The sequence below is a fragment of the Falco punctatus genome (genome assembly GCF_963210335.1).
Source record: "Falco punctatus genome assembly, chromosome: 20".
Taxonomy (NCBI): Eukaryota; Metazoa; Chordata; class Aves; order Falconiformes; family Falconidae; genus Falco; species Falco punctatus.
Genome location: NC_137600.1, coordinates 5,074,408 through 5,092,537, shown reverse-complemented (window position 1 = coordinate 5,092,537; position 18,130 = coordinate 5,074,408). Strand labels below are relative to the sequence as shown.

General features: G+C 53.0%; 1 protein-coding gene across 1 annotated transcript in view; it reads right to left on the bottom strand.

The window, feature by feature from the left end:
* The window catches only part of KCNU1 (potassium calcium-activated channel subfamily U member 1), a 251,810-nt gene that overhangs the window by 26,281 nt on the left and 207,399 nt on the right, over window positions 1–18,130 (bottom strand). Inside the window, exons 29-30 of the mRNA XM_080370366.1 lie at window positions 8,290–9,396; window positions 3,588–4,235 (exon numbers count right to left, since the gene is read on the bottom strand). The gene's annotated coding sequence lies outside the window, so the exon portion shown is untranslated. The remainder of the gene's footprint in view (window positions 1–3,587; window positions 4,236–8,289; window positions 9,397–18,130) is intronic.

The window sequence follows — 18,130 nt, the reverse complement described above, 5'->3', positions numbered from 1 at the left end:
GGGTCACCAGAGCTGAGCCCAGCACAGGGTCACAGCTCTGTCCAGGGACCACCCCTACGGTGATGGATAAACACAGGCAACGCTGAAACATTTTGCTCAAAATATTTGCTTTTAGGCAAAACACCGGAAGTGTTTTGTTTTGTAAGCACCGTGCAAAACGCTTTGGGCTTCTATGTGCTAAGACACAGAGGAGGAGGGAGAATGTGTGAAATCCAGGGGATGCCACTCAGTTTTGTTTCATCTGGGGGTACTTTTGGGGGCAGCACTGCCTGGTTGGGCAGCTTGAGGGCAGAGCAGCACAGACAGATGGGGAAGAGGAGCACGGGACATCACCCCCACCCTGCTGTCCTGTGCTTGCTCAAATCCTGCTCCAGGAGCCAGAAAATTAGCCTGGTTTGAGCAACCTCAAATGATTTCATCCCCCAGCCCTCCCCTCCCACTCTGCATGAGCACCAGTCCCTGCACTGCCCACCAGGAATGGTGGGGAAGGTACCACCGCTCCTCCTGGGAATGGTGGGGAAGGTACCGTGTTGCTCCTCCCGGCAGCGCGATGCCGGCGCAGGTGTGCACGGCCAGCACCTCTGCCCTGCCTTTCCCAGGGATCCCCTTCTGGGCCGGGCACAGCTATAAATAAGCTGTTTTGTGACTGATTCATTTTTATTTCTGTTAACTTTTATCATGAAATAGCAGTCATCGAATCGACACCTCGGTTCCCTTGAGCATATTCCCTCTGGTGTCATTTTTTGATAAATGCCAAGAACAGCCTAGCAGCAGGAGACCATTATCCTGTGACATGCTCCACTCTGCTCACATTATCTCTAAAATAACACGGATGCTCGCACAAATCCCCACAGCAGTTGTGACAGGGACCAGAGACAGACCCAGCCCGGCTTTGCCGGCGAAGCTCGGCCGCCTCCTGCTTTTCCCAGCCAGGGCCCATTCCAAAGCCGCCGGGCATCAGCGAGCAGTTTGGGCTGATGGCGGAAGCAGTCAGAAACTGGTAACTCCTTCCAGCAGAGGGGGAAAAATATTCAAAGTTTTTCGGTTTTGTATTTTCCACTTCGTAATTTATTTCGGGCAGAATCCTGCTTCCTCAGGTACTGGAAGAGCCTGAAGCATCACAGGAGAAGATCAGAATCTCACTGTCAAAACCAGGACTAATACTTTTCCCAGGTTTTGGAGTAATCCCTCCTTCCCTCTTCCTTGTTCTTTTCGGTGACACCTCAAAGACCCCATAAACTCAGGAACAAAGCGAAAGGAGGGAGGGGAACACCAAGACCAAACCCAGCACCGTCCAGGCTTCACCTAAGCCCCCAACTTCAGATCTCCTTTCTGTTCCTTAAAGAGAATCAGGAAAGTTGGAAATTTAATTTGCTATGGAAATGTAATTTCATGGGGGTGATGCGGGGATACTTTTTTTCATAGCAAAATCATCAAAAAGCCTGTTAAAGCCACTAGAGATTAGGCATCTGGGGTGAGCGGCAGAGAGTGAGCAGATCACGGCATTTCAGCCTCCTTTCATCCCCACTGACGCCACGGCCGGGGTGTCCCCGCACGGCTGGTGGCACAGCCAGCACAGCCCCTGCCGAGCGCCGGCACAGAAGCCCAGGCAGCGACCACCCTCCTGCTCAGCGCACCAGCCTGGCCAACACTTGTCTCGACGCGTGCAGGCTTCTGGGCACTCTCCGGGCACCAAGAGTCCGATCCCGTTCCCAGGGATTTGCCATCGTTTTGTGTCAACCTCACACTGTATCAGTATTTATTTTTGCTAATAGGACACAATTAAAGGGTAATTGTATCTGTACCTTTCATAGCATGTCAGGCAAAATGAGCGCTGTTAGAAGGATGATACTAACGTGGCACGATAGGACAGTTAACGCGATGAAATGTTCAGATCATATTATTGTAAAAGAAGAAGGGAGGGAAAGCTTTGGTTTCTCTCACCCTTCTTGGGTGGCTCGCTGCGATGCCCGGGAGTCCGGGGCTCGGCATTGGAAGCTTTGCTGCTTCCGACCTGAGCCGGTGCCTCTGCAGAGCCCCGTGGGTGGCTGGGCTGGACAGGCCCAGGGCTGGGGCAGTCTCAGGTGCCAGAAAAGGAAAAAATACATCAACCACAAGTCCTACACCCACCTCCCTCTGGGTGCTGCCTCACACATCTCCGGCTGCTCCCCCTCGCTTTGCCCGGTCTCAGCATCTCTGATGCTCTGCACCCTCAGCAACCCTTTCCATCGAAAACTTTGAAGCATGGTGGCAAAACTTGGAGGAAATAATTAACAATTATTTCACAGGAGAAGGTTCCAGCTGGAGCAGTATCTGGTGGTTGAACATATATCTAACAAAGGCTTGTTATTTAAGCAATAACCCTTGAGAAATTGGTCGTTACCAGCATTAAACGACTCAGCCCATTGCCAAGGATGGTTAACGCTCTAATAAACTGGTCATTAACTGCAGTAACAATGAATTTCGAGGGGATTATTGCTATTATAAACCTTAATCAATGGTTTATAACAGCAATAATGTGGTCCTTTCTTTTAATGGTAAGTAGTGCGGCATGAGCAGCCTGCTTGGAAATATTTTCGGTCTGGCTGATAAGACAAAAGCAGGCGTTAAAAGCCCTTCAACTCCAAACACTTTTGGGGAGGAAAAAAGGCCCAGCGAGGTCTGCGGTGAGAGGTGGTGGGGTGCTCTGGCCTTTGCAGTCGGCAGCTGTGCCATGGGGGCCAGCGGGCTTGGCCGGCCCCGTGCCAGCAGCGGGCACCCACGCCGGCCGCCTGTCCGGCAAACATGCTTTGCCCCACTTAACCCTGACACTCGGCAGGACCCGAACTCATTGCATGTGTCCTCTGGTAAGGAGCAGCTCGGGGCAGAGATGCGGAGAGAGGCGGCTCCAGGGAAGAGGATGGGAAGGGGGAGTCAGCCAGCACTGGACGTGATGCACCCAGCCACGGATCCACCAGTTTCTGTGGACAGGGACTCCCTGGCGTGCAGGGACCCCAGGGACCAGCAGCTGATGCCCTGAAAAATAAGATCCATCTCTACCTCCACACAAAGAACCACAAACGTTACTATGGGTCATAAATTACCCCATCTCTTGAAACACAACTGCTGCACAGTACTTGACATCACAACCTTCTGCTGCATCCCCACAGCCTGAAAATGTCACGGGTCCCTTTTGCCCCTCCTCTCCCTGCCACTGATTTGGAGACTCCTGTTATTGCCTTTTGTTTGCCATGTGAGGCAGATACGTTGTTTGTTTACAGTGTGAGAAAGCTGGGGAAAGGGAAAGGTTCACATTCAACCCGAGGTGTGCAAAGAGTCCAACTGAATTAAGGAGATGAGGAAGAAGCCAGCGGTGCTGGCAGAGAGCCCCAGACCTGGTGGATTTTCCGGGGGGCCAGGGGGAGCCACTGCCCCGACTCGGGGGGATGGGTGACCCCCGTACCCAGGACAAGGAGCACAGCGAGCACTTTCGTGTTTGGAGCACCCCTCTGCAAAGGGATGAGAAAGCAGCTCTGTTGCACTCCCATCTTGTTTCGTGCCCTGTATCCCTTAAAAAATACTCTATGGCAATATAATAAGGTAACAACCTGGTACGAGTGTCATTCCAGAAGGGTTTAGGAAGCATCATCCTCTTTCCCCGAGCAAGCGGAGCTAGACTGCAGCATGCTGTGTCGGTAACTGCCCGGTCTGCGCCTCCTTCTCCAGGCAGGCTTCAAAGAAATCCCTTGCTGGGCCGAAACTTGTCTCATCACCCTCATCCAGGGAATTATCTCTGCTTCTGTGCCGAGCAGCCGGGGGCTCAGGCACCCTCGCTCTTGCTTCAAAGCCCTGGCAGATCCAGGGAGCTCCCGGCGGAGGGCAGGGGGATCTCCAGCAACTGGGGCTGCAAAGCCCCCAGCCAATGAGTGAGTTATAATTATGCTCTGACTTTAATGGAGATTTTCTCTCTTCTGTGCTTGTGATTTTTATGGCTCTTCAGAGCTGGTTCTCAAGCGCTGCTTTTATCTCTGCGCTTCCTCAGCTAAGCTGGTTGCAGCTGCAGGAGCAAGGCATCATTCTGGATTAGCCGGGGTGAAACCATGAGCAGTTTGAGGGCTCTGGCTGGTTTTGGCCAGGCTTCTGACTTCTTTTCCAACATGGTCCCACTCATCCCTCCTTTGGTCTGCTTGTCAGTGTCCCTCAGAGTGGAGGGGGTGGTGAGCGACTCCTCTCTGCACTTTTTTTTCAGAAGGCGGCTGCAATGGAATAAATTGGAAAGTTTACTTCATGTAGCATGGAAATAAAAAAGCTCATTCAGAAAGTTAATGATTTATTTTATAGTTTCATTATCAGGGTCACATTACTCAATAGCATTTCAAACATGTCATTTGTACAAACTATGGTAATTAAAATTTATAACGTACTTCATCAGCGGCATATGAATCTTTTAGCCAGCACTCTGCTGTCATATAAACAGTGTAATTTCAGCTGCAATTCACCCTTTATTGGCTCTCATTTGTGATTTAACAGCCATCAATGACTGTGCTATAAAGAATAAATTAACCATCCGTAAACCTTATGATGACAGGGACAGTCAAACAGACTTAAACTGCCTCCACCAGACTCTGGTTAGCCAACAGAGATCAGACCCTGGAGGTGCTGGTGCGAAGGCGTGATTGCTCCCGTCACCAGTGTGCTGGGCACGACGCACGTCACCGCCAGGTCTGCGAGCGGCTGCCGAAACGGAGCTTTTTCTTGGCGCTGCCCGCAGGGCCTGGCCACAGGTCCCTCCCCTCCCACCAGTGGTCTCCTGCCTTCAAGGAGGGGGTTCAGCCACTGTCAACTTCAAAATCGTCTCGCCGCCCCCCGCGCCACAGCACCGTCTGGGATGCATTTGCAAGATGCCTGCGCTGTCGCATCCCTGCACCTCCCGCTGCAACCCCGTGGTCCCTGCACCTTCCCTGGCTCCCGGCAGGTCAGCAGCCCCCAGGTCCCCCAGCTCCTCATCCAGCACGTGGGGGGGGGGGGGGGGGCTGGGGGGAGAGCGGGACTCCGCTGGGAACTCCCCAGAGCCCAGCACCTCTGCTCCCATGGCTAAACCCTGCCTGCCTCCCACACAGGCAGACGGTGCCCACCCAGACCCCGGCGCCCCCACCTCCAGGGAGCTTTATGGACCCACGAGCAGATCTGCAATGAGCAATTTCTTAATCGGGGGCTCCTTGCAGCTGACAATTATCCAACAGCTTATTTGCGCCCATCTTTTGCAGAGGGAGCAATACGTTTTAATGGGATCCCTCCTATGCTTAGAGCTGACACTGTACAAAGCTAATAAATGATATGGATTGGATTTGTTACTGAGACATCTCCAAGGAGCCTGGGTCATACAGGCCAATAAAATTGGCCTCATAAATTTACCCTGACACGCAGGATTACTCCAGCATTGCTGAGGTCACCTTCTCACACTGATTTATTGCCAGCCCATGGGTTAATAATACTGTTTACGGGGTTGTTGTTTTCCCCTACACGTAGCAGATATTAATCAGCGCGTCTGTGCCTTTTTGGTGCTCTGGGGGTGGGCGCAGCGTGGGGGAGATGTGGGATGAGGACATGGTGGGGAGGGTGAGCCTGATTTATTTTCTAGGCAAGAGTTTTTGTGCTTAAAAAATCTTCTGAAAGACCTCTGCGGGAGGAGGTAAACTTTTCCTTCAGTGAGCCCCGACGGGGGCGGCACTGGAAGTGTTTTTGGCTGTTCCCATTTCTGGGCAGCATCTTTGGCGCTTTGTACTGCGCTTGTGCAGGTCCTGGGAACTTCTGATCCATGGGAGGGATGTTGATGCTCAGAAACCTGTATTTCCCAGTTGATTCATTCCTCGGGGGAGCAAGCAGCCGCACAGGGTCCCCTCGAGCAGGGTGGGTGCAGCCAGGCCATTGCCTCTCCTAGATGGATGAGGAGGATGGAAACTGCCCCAGATGCAGAAGCAGAGGCAGCGATGGCACGAGCACAATGCATCGAGGGTTTGCTGGGCGATGAAGAGGTGCCTTCATTTCAGGGTACTCCTCACCTGGGTGCCTGAGGCGTAAATTTAAGAGAGGCAGCCAGCTTGCAGAAAAGCCTGCAGACTCTTCCAAACCCTATGGAAGCTGCTGCAAAGAGTTGTGCTGGTTTCAGCGTGCTCAGGTGAAATGTTACTCAGCGAGTACTTGGTTTGCAGGATTTCACTGCCTTGCTGCCAAAGACGTATTATTTGATGCCTCCAGGCAGGTACACACCAGGCCCCCGCACTGGTGCATGGCTGGAACAGCAGGAAGCATTGGGCCGAGCTCCCGCTCTCTTCGAGCGCAATGGCAGCACTTACAGCCAGGGCAGAGAGAAGCCAAGTGTCCTTTCCTTGCTGTGACAGCGCTTCAGCGAGCTACACAAATAAACAAGTCCTACAACTAACACAGCAGACTGTAAGCATGTCAAGATTTCCCCTGGCACACTTCTGTCCTCAAATGCGGGAGGGATGGCTCCCTCCCCAGGGAGGGTCCCCCTTCTCTTGGTGACTTTCTCCCTTTGTCCTGGTAAAAAGCACTTTACAAAGCAGCTTCCACCTCCAGGATGCTGTCTGGGATGAATCCTGGCTGGAGAAGGGCCCCAGCACCATCCCCTGCGGCACTTCAGATCAACACTGGGATATGTACTGCTGAGACCGAGCGCGGGGAGACTCAGCCTGGCTTTGCACACTGGAGAAATTAAAATTTCTTTCAAGATCAGGCCAGGCCAGTCTCTGCAACAGCACCTGACTGCTACAGATACCACACTGCCTGTGCTCCTCTTCTGTCCCACTGAATCCCCGCTTTGATGGCTTAAATAGAGCGCAGGTTTTACGAAGAATTCTGCAGGGGGGATTTCATCCCCATGGTGCATCTGCTCCACGAGGGGGTAAAACTTCCTCTTCCCAGGCTGCCAAGGGCAAGGACCTGCTTTTCCTTCTCCACAGAAGAGCTTCTGTGTGTCTAAATTCATTTAGAAGGGAGGAGGGAAGAGAAAGGCAAGTTCCGTCAGCGAACCAGAGTGACCGGCGGTGTGCCGGAGCTGCCCGGCAGGAAGGCAGACACAAAACCGAAACGGGCGCTCCGGCAGCACTGAACGTTGTGCTGGAATTCAGACGGAGGTCAAAAACCACTGTAACCTCCCAGTGAAACATGACTGCCCATCTCCCCTCCATCACCTTGCCTGCCTGGAGCGGGAGGTGTTCAAATACAGCCCACGCCTCTGTGCAGCGGGGAACAGCCTCGAGCTGCAGCTGCCACGTGCTCCCGTGTGCTCCGTGACGCTGAGCCCTGGGGAATCCGGTGGTGGCTGGTACCCAGAGGATGCATGTGAGAGCACTGCGGCCCCCCTGGGGACCGGCACCGTCCCCTCGGGGAGGGATTACAGTGGATGCTGGACTGGCACATGCTTTGCAGAGCAGTGCTCCTGCTTGGGCACATGCTGCTTCAGCCCATTCGATTGCTACTGGGCTGGGCAGATGCCCAGCCCGCAGGCACGGGAATCCATCGCCTGTTGCAGCAACAATAAGAAAGCCTCGTGCCAAGCTGAGCTGTCGCTGCAGATGATGCTGAGGTAGAAATAAAGTGTAAGCAAAACCCAGAAACTTGGTCTTATTAGTCCCTCCCTCGCATCCTCCTATTTTGAAATCTGTGGGAAACGAGCTTCAAGGAAAAAAATTGTTGAGAACCCTGAGCAGGGAGAGCTGGGCGATAGTGAGAGGCAGAGAAAAGCGCAGTGGTACCTGAAATGAAACTGAGCGGCTTAAATTGCTTGGACTTACAAAAAGCAAACTCCAGGATATGAATTATGGAGTACTAATTCCCAGCCAGATTCAGCTCCACATTTAACGTCGTATTTCTATAGAAACTTGCCGGATGCAATACTGCTGCAGGACCAGGCTCCCTCGCCCAGCTCCCACTGAGCAGGCCTGGACTTAAACCAGCTCCTCGCAAATGAGCAGCTCATGGTGTTGCTCCCCAGGCACTGGTCACACTCTCCCAGGATAGCCTGTGGCTCTGTTTCGCAGTGGGCTGTACCAGATGCCCAGATACTGCTTTTTCTTACAAAGTTACATGTCTGCATGCCACGCCAGCATGCCACAAGGATAAGCCTCTGTATTCCATGAAAAAACATGGAAAAACACAGCCTAGAGAGTCATGCCCTCTGCACCCCAGCTCGCTCTGTTGGCACTACTCATTTCCTCTGTTTGCCGGTGCCTAAAGCCCTGCAGCGAGAACCAGCAGGGCTGTGTGTCCATGGATGTCCCTCCGTACCTGCTCGGGTGATGTTTTCGGAATTCTTCTCTGTCCCTTTCCCCAGCTCAGAGAACGGCACCATGTGTTTACCATCCCGCAGCCAAGACCTGGGGCAGCCAGCCTCGCTCCTGCTGCTTCGTGTTATTTTCATTCTGCCATAATCGGAGGGGACAGGTGAGATGTGCTTCAAAACACTGTAATCATATTTTAAATGGAAATGAAATGTGTGAATTAAATGTAAATTACAGCAGAATGGAAGGACAATCACTATTAGTTAAGGTCTGACACCTATTTTTGCAGACCTTTCCTAAATGCCACAACTTGTTTCTCCGCACTTGTGACGAGGACTTGTAATTACGTGGCAGCTGCTCCTGCAGCCGGGCGGATGGTGGGTACCGAGGGGGGCCTGTGTATTTTAAATAGCTATGGACTGCTTGTTGGTTCTCTGAAATTATGAAGCAGCAATGATATTTTTATTCGGAAGCCATGAAAATAAAACTTGGTGTTTTCCCCCTGAAAAGGTGAGGCAGTAATACAAAAGGACGTTTTTATAGAGTCAATTTATTTAAGGGTTCCCCCATTTGCTTTTATATTGGAAAAATATGTGCCCTGCCAATGAGCTGAAATTTCTTCTTTATCTTTAATCCCTACCCCACCTCCTCCGAGCCACTGGCTATTCCCGCAGCCTCGCTGTACCTCGAAGCCTCCCAACAAAGTCTCACTTCATTTTTCACAGCGGGAAGCATCCGCAGGCCCTCGCCAGCCACAGTGCTGGGGTGTTCAGCATGGTGGCGTGTTCAGCATGGCACACGCCGACAGGCAGCGACAGCCCCTGCCCTGCGGATGCTGCACAGCAATGCGGCAGCCGCCACGGCGTTATTATTTGGCAAGGAAAGGTGAGTCCCAGCGAGCTCAGAAGTGACACTCTGGGTCTATGGCAGAGCCAAGGGACAGCCTCCTTGCCCAGGAGAAGTTGAGTACAATAATGAGACAACTTACGTGCAGTGAAAATGGTACATTGCAGGAAAACACAGCGCTGAACAGAGACTGGTGGCACGCCGCTCCTTGGGTGACATCTTTGTGATTCAGAGATTTCCTCCTGCGCCCGTTGTTCTGCCTGTCTCCCTGTAAAGATAAAACATTTACTGCTCTCATTATCACTGGGAACTTTTCATCTGGGAAAAAAAAGAGAATCCTTGTCCAGAGGAAGCCGAAAGCTAAGTGCTGATTTAATCTGTTATTAATACCTGGGGCTACTTGGCTAATTTTTTATTTTCCAAGCAGTGGACAGTAAATAGTCAACTGAAAACAGATAGCAGCGAGAGATACGAGCATCCCTTCTGCTCTGGGCACCTTGGGAAGACGAGGCAGGTGTGCGGAGGCCAAGGACTGTGCAGATGGTCCCTTTGCCCGGCGGGGGGAAGCAGCATGGCCCGAGGTGCCCGCTCCCCAGCCCTGGAGCTGGCAGCTCCAGCGGGGATGTGGCCACTGGCAGCATGTCCCAGCGGCAGGGTGGCCGAAGAACCACGCTTCTTTCATTTCTCTGACTTCCCTTCCCTGTTTCAAAGCAGAAGGGTATTTGGGCTTAACTTCTTGCAATATTGCAGTGGGGGAAATCTATCATCACGTGGTGGGATAATCACAACATTTAATTCTGGTTTCAATAGTTCTTACAGAGATATATATATATATATATATGTAGTACATTGAAACAAAATGCTTTTTGAAATGGAAAAAACCCTATGCCATTTAATTCATAAAAGGTCAAACTGAAATGCTCTGGCCTTATCGAAATGATTTTCTCCTTTGATTTTTCTTTCCAAATGCAATTTCATCAAAATCAGTGCATTTCCGCAAATGTTTCACCTTTGGCGAAATGGCATCTTCTGACAGAGAAGTGTTTTGCAGGGAAATTTCTGCCCTGCTCTTGCCAGGAGCGAGCCACCTGCTCTGGCTGGAAGGGAGGAGCGAGGGGTCCCGGCGGCGCCCAGCACCAGCTCCTGCAGCGCAGAAGGCTCCGGGCAGGGCGCTCCCAACGGGATTGTTGCAGCCGGAGATGGGGTGCTGGGAGACCCGCACAAGGGTCTCACCAAAGCTCAGCCCCAGCCTGAGCAAGGCGCCGGATTGGGCCCCATGGCACGGGTGGCTGGCACTGCCAGAACAGCCATTTATTTTCAGCTGGCCCTGATGGGGATGTGTTGAAGGGGGAAATGTCTCTCATTCCTAAAAGGTGATTCACTGCCCTGGCCCCGTGCTGAATGCTCCCTCCTCCTGGAGCCAGAGTGCTGGGAGGATCCAGAGCCTTCCTTCCTATTTTTACAAAGCTTGCAGCATTGTCAGAAAGGAAAGGGTACCATCTGGTTAGCCCTTGTTTACTGCACACCCTGCCAGTTTGAGCTTATTAATCATATTTACCCAAGTATCTTAATTACTCCCTGTCTAGCGACTTGCCTTGCACTCAGCTGTTGACCCGCTCCCCTCCCCTCTCCCTCTCTCTTTTTTTTCCTCCTTCTTTTTAATTCCTTTCTATCATTAATCACAGGAGCAGCGTGGGCAGAGGAATCCGTGGCTCGGCTTTCACTGGCGGCAGTGTTGCTTTCACAGCCGACGGGCTGGAGTTCACCGCTGCCTCCTGCCAAACTTCACACTGTGTCCGCCGAGGTCAGAGGAGGGCGAGCGGGCAGCGAGGGCAGCGCAGGCAGCATGGGCGGTGCAGGCAGCACGGGGGTCAGCCCCGACCCTGCCCACCACTGCCCTGTCTGGCTGGGCGCAGGGGACTGGGGGCTGCGGGGCTGGGGCTGGCTGTGCACGGGTGTGAGCTTGCGCGAGGAGACACCATTAAAGATGGTAATTTGTTGATCCAGGCTCTCCCGGCGCTCCAGTGCGAGAGTGGCACCGTTTTCTTTACGACCTCATAAAGTCACAGCCGAGAGGCCGATTTGGAAAACAAACTGCCTCAGGTTGACAGATAATTAGATACAGGGGACATATTATACACCTTTGCATATAAATGCGCTCTGAAGCACGTTGGTTCATCAGAAGTTTAGGCTACAGGAGAAGCAAGTACTCCCGGCACATCAGGATATATGTGCTGGTGCAGCCTTCAGATGACGGCTCCATTTTATGGCCCTTTCATCTCCTGTTCGCCGGTGCTGCGAACGCGGTTGCGCTTTGGAGGCAGACTGCCTTGGTTTGGTTTGGTTTGGTTTGGTTTGGTTTGGTTTGGTTTGGTTTGGTTTGCTTTGCTTTGCTTTGCTTTGGGGATTTTTTACCCCAGCAACCTTCTGAGCTTCCTTCTTCCCACGAGACAGGGCTCGCATTTTGCATCGTGGATATTATGCTCCTGTGCTTGCAGCAGGGAGGAGTGGCTGAGTGGGGATTCATTACTATTATTACTATTTTGGTGTTACTATATCATGTCCAAACCTCACTCTTCCTGAGAGCGAGCCCGCTGAGAACAGCAGAGCAATTCTGAAATGACACGGTCCTTGTATTTATATGGCAATTCAGCATCCTGCTCTCCCAGCCCCCAAACCACGAGGCTTCACATATTAAAACAAAACAAAACAGTTGGGTTTCTTTTTATGCACTTTAAGATTTAAGGTGTCATCCAGCCTTGTCAAGCTCTCAGGGTTTGCTTTTCCAAGTGAAAGCCAAGATCCCCACACCACCATGGTTCCTGCTGGGGGTATTTTCAGAGGATAATCCCGATTTGCAGGATTTGACCAAACTGTGCATGCATAGCTACGTACCCTTCTGCTCACCTTTTAGTGGTTTCCTCTCCCTCGGAATCAGACCCGCATTTCAGTAAGATAACCCCTCTTTCCCAGCTCCCCCGACATATCTCTCTATTTTGGGGGCGAGGCAGAAAATGCCAATTAAATGGCCACATTCCCAAGGAAAGCTTCACTATCAGTCCTTCTCCCCTCGAAAGGGAAAATAAAAATGTGTGTGGGAAAGATAAAGTTGTCAGAAAAGGAAAGGGAGAAAAACCCCCAACCCTAAACCCCCAGCAGCCCCCATGCAAGGAGGTGGTATAGATAGAGTTGCTGTCACTTTGATGAATTAGATCTTTTGTTAATTAGGATACATTGATTTAAGGGTTGTCCAACCAGACAGACCTCTTTCCTTTCCCTTCCTTTTCAAATTACAGCCCAGGGTGGTGGCAGAGCATCTGCCTCCCTGCCTCTCATCGCCTCCTTCCCCGAAGATCATGTTCCTACTTTCACATCAGGAAGGAACCTGGGCAAAGCTGCCCAAGTGATGCGGCAGAGCCGGCAGCATCACGGCTTCAACGCGTCTCCGGTGGGGAAAGTGCTGGAGAGCTGAGTGCGCCGCTGGGTGTTTTTGGCACATCTGACATCGGCACCCGCTTCACCCAGGGCGCAACCTAAAACGGTGCTGTTAACAGCCCCGTGGGGAGGCTGGGGGTCGCGCTGGAGGAGCTGCGGTGCCATCCAGCTCCTACCGCGCTGGGCGCAGCTGGCACTGGGCACGCGCAGACCAAGATACTTTCACCCACTGCCTGGGGCAAACAGCCCAGGGAGGCTTCTGCAGGGAAAGCCGAGGTCAGGGCTCCAAAACCAGCCCAGCAGCTGCAGCTGAGGCCACCCCTCCCAGCGCACGTGGGCCCTGTGGAAGCCGCGCACAGACCAGCAAGACTTGTCCAGGTTGCATGGAAGCATGGCCCTGCCTGTCTTGCCCGCACGTCCCGGCAGGCTGCTGCAGAACCCTGGGCGCTGCTGGTGTTTCCGGCTACCTCACAGCTGCCCCGGCCCCATCCTGCTGGGCAGTGGCAAGTTGAAAGCGTTGGCTTTCTAACGGGACCCCTCTGAGCAAGGCAGGATTCACCCCTGCTTGGCCACCCCCTCCCTTTGGCCTTTGCAAACTGGTGCCCCCGTTACTCGTGGCTCTGGTGAGATGTGGCTTTATGGTATTTGCATCGGCAACTGCCCCTGCTCCTTCCCCTGGTCCCCGCAGAGACCTCCAGGCTTTGCAGGTTTCCTCACTGCCTCTTGTCGTCACTTGAGCACCAGCGAGTCCGAGGGAGAGAGGGGAGAAAAAGTGCTGTGCTGTGTGGATTATTGTGTGTTTGTCATCTGGAATGGTATAAGCTGTAGGTACAGCATCTCCCAGCGGTGATTTATGGCCCCTGTCAGGCAGCACCAGCGCTTTGTCTGCTGTAGCGTGGAGGATGAATGCAGTGCTGTCAGCCCGGGCAGGGCAGTCTTTCTCTCGCTCTGCTCCGCACACTCGCTCCCCATTTCACGCCACTGAACATAAACAATCTTTTGTAAACCTGACAGTCACACTTGCTTCTTTGGAAACATAAAGCAGGAATGTATGACTCGGCTTTCATTACCCAATTTCCTAGGCTGTGCAGAAAGCTCTCCAGGAAGACGGGAAGGGGAGACCCCAGAGGACCAGAGAGATCCCCAAAAAGATGAGAGGGAAGGGATGCACCTACGTGGCACATACATGCCAACACCGGCCACGGACACATGTGCTCACACACACACGCTGCATCGCGATTCACGCACCTATTTCCCGCTGCGGTTTTGACACAGAAATGTGCCCTTCACAGACAGAGCTGCACTGCGCTCCTGGAGCAATGCACATTCCCTACCTCAATTGTTGCCATATATCTTCCTCCCTCAAGCAGAAAATCTAATAGCAGCGTAACACTGGGATTGCAGCCTGCTCGGTAACGGGCTCTCACGTGCCCACCAGAGGTGACGGAAAGTCTTACAAAAACTAATGCACTTTTATTACTATTAATAGTAATTGTAATAATCCTGCATGCGGACAGTGCCCAAAGCACTCTGTTCAGTCTCCGCTTTTCCCAAAGCTGGAAGAGGGTGTCGAGGTGCTGAAGGGGGTGGAAAGGGCAAGGAAGAGGCAGCACCCCCAGCACCATCGGGCACCTGGCTCCTGCCTGCACCTTACCCCAGGGAGGACCAAGGCGACTTGAGGGTGCAGCAAAGGCGGTGGGTGAGCCAGGCCCTAAGCGTGGGGCACGCTGCTCTGAACTAACGGCGCGGGTGTACGAAACCCTGGGAACGGAGCACTTAGAGTGGGGATAAATGGACCATCTTATCTGAAGCGCTAATGGGGATATACGCACTCACGCTCCGCTTGCGGAGCGCAGGAACCCGCCCGCTGTTATGGCTAGTGGTGAAATTTTGCCACTGGCGTAAAGCATCATGAATTTAGAACCTGCCAAGGGGCAGAATAAATGCTGTTGATCTCGTGGCTGCTATAAGAGGCGTGAGGAGTAGGTTCCATCTTGGTCCTGCTGCGATTTACTGCTCCAGCTCTGAGCGAGAGCGTGGCTCTCACACTGGCGGCAGACAAGGCCAGGCAGGCTTGTCCCTCTGTCCGTGGGGACACCAAGGTGCACCTTGCTCATTGCACAGGGCTTGGCCAGTCTCTGAAGGGACGTGAGAGGGGACAGGCCCTTTTCGCGAGCAGTCATCAGCCCTTTGGCAGGGGCCTCGGCCATTGCTTCAGGCTGGAACTGGATGCAGGAGGTGAAGCCCAGAACCCGCTCCCAGAGAAATTGTCCTCATGTCCCCTCCTGCAGTGGGAGCGAGCACTTTCTCTCGCTGTTTCTGGAAATAAAAGGAAGAAAAATGCATGACTGCGTTTTGGCTGCCCGGCACACCAGTGTGAAGAGCTGCAGATAGCTAGCGGGAAACCAGAGAGCTCGCAGCACCGCAGGACCTGCCAGAGGGCAATCACGGCTCAGCTCCAACCTTCCTGACGTTACTTTCCCATGTGGGGGCTAAAGCTAGCGGCTCCTCTTTAAGGTGGCAGGAAGCCGGGATGAAAAGCAAAGAGAGAAAAGCTCCAGCTCCTGTGCGTCCTCCTGGCTCCCGCTGCCCACAGCAAAGCTACCAGATCCGCTCAGCCCTGGGGCTGCCCCAGCAGCTGCCAGTGTCTCGCCAGCTCCGGGCCACGCCGTGCCAGCCCGCTGCCTTGCCATGTTTTACAAGAACAGCTGCAGCCTTGCTGGGAACATTTCTTCACTGACACGCTCCTTCCGTTCCTGGCTTTGGCGCTCCGCTCTGTCCTCTCAAATCCTTCCCTGTGACTTTGTGATCAGGGATGCTGGGCGGGGGGGGGAGAGGCGGAGGAGGGAAATAGCTTGCAAATAGTTTGCTGTTTTCTTTTCCAGATGGTTTGTTTTGGAAGTTCCTCTGGGTAAGCCCGAGTGCTGTGTCTTGAACATCTGCTGAGGAGGAGCCCGCTTGCTATAACTGCGCAGGGGCTACTGGAAGGGCACGTTCTGGGAGGGTCTCAAGCCTTCCAGCACACCTTAGCCTGGTGGCAAAGGTCGTCTTTGCGTCCTGAGGTTGCAAGAGGGCACGCAGGCTCCCTGTGCCCTGGCTTGTACCCTCCGCTCTGTTACAGTCCACACTTCGGGTTTGATTTGCAATGTGTTTCAGTGTGTGCCAAGGACACCCAGAGCTTAGGGAAACACACCCTTTGTAAAAAATTTGCATACACCCGAATAAGCAAGCAGGCTGTTGTCTTATACTGTGGCCTTTTTGATGTCTTTAAAAACAATTATTTGTACTTGTGAGTACAACCAAATTTTAGTGACAGCGCTGCCTTCTTGCTTTTGGCTGCTGAGGGAGAGGATCTATTAAAGGCTGGGATGGCTGGGGCTGACCATGCTGGAGGCCTGCGGGAACCACAGAAAATATGAGTAACCAGTTCACGGGATCAGTGACAGGAAAGGAAACTTTCCTGGCAGGTTGCTATTTCAGTCCGTCGGTTCAGGGGTGACTCGTTGCTGCCACGACCTCATGGACAGTCTCTGTGTTTAAGCGCTGCTGTGTTCGCCAGGCGCTTCCTGTGGGAGGGACCAAACCGGCCGGGCGGATCCAAGCCAGAAGTGACACCGAACCAGTCATTCATAAGTAGGAACAACTGAGACAACAAATGATATATAAAAGAAAGGAAAAAAATGGTGGTGCAGCCTGTCCGATGCTCTGAGCGGTGCTTGGTACCTGGCTGGAGAGCCGGGCGAGCTGCAAGCTCGGGGCTGGCAGTCGGGCTGTCGGTGCGGCTCGTGGGTGTCCCCGTAGGAGCCTTGGCACCGACTTGCGTCCTGCTGCGAAACCGGGAGCAAGTCCCAAGACATGCTTTAGCATCGCTGCGATCCTCCCTCAAAAATCTACAGTATTCTTCAGCAACGGTCCCAAAACACCTCCCAGAAAGCTCCTCCCTTGGGGTAACCCCATCCTGGATGTGCACATGGGTACCGCTGTAAGCACATACATACATACATACATACATACATACAGGTCTGCTTTGAACGTGAAGGACAAGCAACACTGAGGCCCCTTGTAGCGCTTTGCAGGGAGAGACGCATCAGCTACCAACGTGGGCTGGACATTCTTCTTTCCAGCTCTGATCCAAGGATTTTAACAAGAGGCACCTTCTCCAGCCAGCAACCCCGCGATTACCATGGAGAGAGCAGAATTCGACAGCCATGCCAGCCGACAGGGCATCTCCTACACTTCACACAGGATTTTAATTTTAATGAACCGTCAGCAGTTGCAAGGTTACAATTTTAAATCCATTTCGCCCTCCTCTCATCATACCCTAATCATCAATAGCGCCGGCTCTAGAGGTGTGTTTAATTGGAAGTTCATTTGCAGCTTCCATCAATTTGCTTTTCTATCCCCTACGAACAACCCGTAATTTTACTTAAGAACAAAACCAGAAATTTAATGGAAAACAAGCTGTTTGTAGAGAAATGGTAACTGGGTGACCAGTTCGGAGGGCAGAGTAGTAAATAACAATTTGATTATGTTGTTGTCTGATGTATTTTTATAACAAAATAACAGGTTGTTCTACGACAACTTCTGAAAAAAAATGCCTGATCCTTCTGGTGACAAGTGCAGCTGGGAACGGAGGGTCCCAGCCCCCCCAGCCCCCTCCGGCACGCTCCTGGTGCTTCGCAGAAATCTTAAAGAGGAAAAATACACATTGGGGGAAAGAACAATCAAGCAAATTATTTTGTCCTTTTCACATACTTGGATGCCCTTTCTCCTTCCCAGAGACAAGAGAGAGACCAGACAGGATCTGGTAGAGCCAAGGGAAGGGTAGAGAACGGAAAGGGGTTCCCCTGAAGTAACTAAGCTGATGCGCTGTCCTGGGCGGACAGACACACCGACCCACGGACAGATAAATGCACCGTGGTCATGCACCAGTGCTTGGCTCTAATGCTCGGCTTGCTCGGTGCAAGCACTGGACCAAACCGTCTATCTCCAGAGCCTGGGAAGACCACCCAGACCAGGGCTGCTGCCCCTGCCCGAGAGCAGGGGCCAGCCCCCCGCGGTGAATCCGCCTGCCCAAGGTCATACAGGAGGCACAAGGGATGCACCACAGGGCCCTCCTGCAGCCACAGGACCGCACCGCCTGCCACTCTGCCAGCCTTCAGCTCTCTGCTCTGTTTACCATTGAGCTCGTCCTCTAAATTTTTGCTGAAGACACCCCAACCCATACCCGGGTGAGGAGGGCCGTGTGCAGCTGGAGCGACACCTCTGCCACTGAATTCCCAGCCGGTGCTTTGTCACGGAGCCAGGTCGCTGCTGCCTCTGCATAACACCGTGTCGTGTCCTGCAGCTCCAAGGGGAGCAAAGACTCGGACGCGTTCCACCGGGGCGGCGAGGGATCGCGCTGCCTCCTCCTGCGGGGGGACGCGTCTGATTTCCCCTTCTACGACAAGCAGCTTCCTGCAGCCAGGGGCTGCGTTTCCCACCCAACCATGCCTCTCAGTTAACTGCACCGTCTACGGAGCTGTTAACGTTATTTCCCTCTGCTAAAGGGTCCCTCTTCCGTTGTG